Genomic DNA, 1,724 nt, shown 5'->3' with positions numbered 1-1,724 from the left:
TTTAATGTCTTCAACTCTCTAAAGTACCCTGATTACTTGGAAGAGTGTTCAAGAATATCTAAGATAGAGGAGATGTGTTTGGAAGAGGGTATTCAGAAAAGCCTTAAGTTGGAAGGAGAGTATGTTGAGGAAATAGAGGAATTAGGAACTTATGTTGTCCCAGTGGATGCTACAACATTTGAGCTGCTAGAAAATAGTGAGCAAAAGAGCTTCACCCCATCCATTGTATCACCACTTGACTTAGACTTGAAACAACCCTCAGCTCACATAGATTATGAGAATGATGCACTTTTGCACACTGCCTCTAAGACATATTTGGTTGAGATCATGACTTTCCTTGGAATGTCTGAGACTGATTGGAAGCCTTACACTCATTTCATGTTGAAAACCTTTAAGGCTGCCAATTTGTCCTCTGATAAGAATGTTTGGATAAGCTTTATTAGACATTATTTATCATCGACTAATCATAACAGCTCCATTTTTGTAGAAAGGTTGGTGCTTTTGTTTAGTCTCATTACAGGTGAAAATATCAACTTTCGTGAAAACATTCTGAAGGCCATCAAGGTGGATAATAAGAGTCTGTTTGAAGAGAATGAGAAGTTGAAGAAGGAGATGGCAGCTCAGACTTCAAAACCTACTCCTTTGATGTAGGACAGGTTCTACCACCCTACTTTAGCTTCATATTTTACTTTTTTGAGTCGGGAACAATTTTTTATAGTTTTTAGTCTTATTTTTACGCATGATCATTTCACTTGAGAACTGTTAACACATGAGATCATAGCCCGAATAATTTTAGTGATTGTTTGTCACTTAATCATGGTACTTTGTTTTTGACTAGAACTAGCAAAACCCTTTTGGGAAAACACTTTGATCACACAATCACCATTAGGAAATGAGATAGGCCATCTTTTCTATGCTCATATTAGCCACTTGCACCCTTTAAACACCATTTACCCCATAAAACGCCAATGAGGACATTGTCATATTCAAATTTGGGGGAGGAGTTTACATAAGGACACAAAGTCAATACAAAAGAGCAAAGCTCTAAATTGACTCCTTATCACACAAAGGGTGTTGAAAACACAACAAAAGTCCCATAGGGGCTATGTGTTTTACAAAATATTATGAAAAGGCACAACAAAATTCCCATAGGGATTATGTGCAAACTCCAAACTAAAGAGGCCAAAAGGCCCAAAAATTTGAAAAATTTTATATGGAGTATACAAGTGAAAAAGGTTATGAGAGAAAAGATACGCCAATGAGAGATAACCCTATAAGCCCTATTGATCCTAAAATGGTGATTGTGTTTGAACTTAACGAAGAAAAGGGAATGCTAGCCTATGGTTCACACAAAGAACTTGGTTTTGAGTGACACATCTTAGATTTATGAAAGGCTATGAACATCATGATGCTATAACTCTCTTTGGGAAAGCACTTAATGCCTTGATCATGCATTTTTGTTTATATTGAGTCTTTATATTTGTCTTTTGGTTGCTTGGGGACAAGCAACGGTTTAAGTTTGGGGGTATGATATGTGTTGAGAATTTAACACATAAAGCGTTCATTTTACGTCTTTTTAGTTATAATAATTTATTTTCATTCCCACTTTGAGTCCTTTCATTTATTTCTTTATACATTTGTTATTATGAAGCTAAATATTGTGGTTGACTTGTTGGTATGCTTGAATGAAGCTAATTGAGAGTTTTTGTGAAAACAGCAAATGC

This window comes from Cynara cardunculus, assembly GCF_001531365.2.
Source record: "Cynara cardunculus var. scolymus isolate 2C chromosome LG 10, CcrdV1, whole genome shotgun sequence".
Taxonomy (NCBI): domain Eukaryota; kingdom Viridiplantae; phylum Streptophyta; class Magnoliopsida; order Asterales; family Asteraceae; genus Cynara; species Cynara cardunculus.
This window is presented reverse-complemented; position numbering follows the sequence as displayed.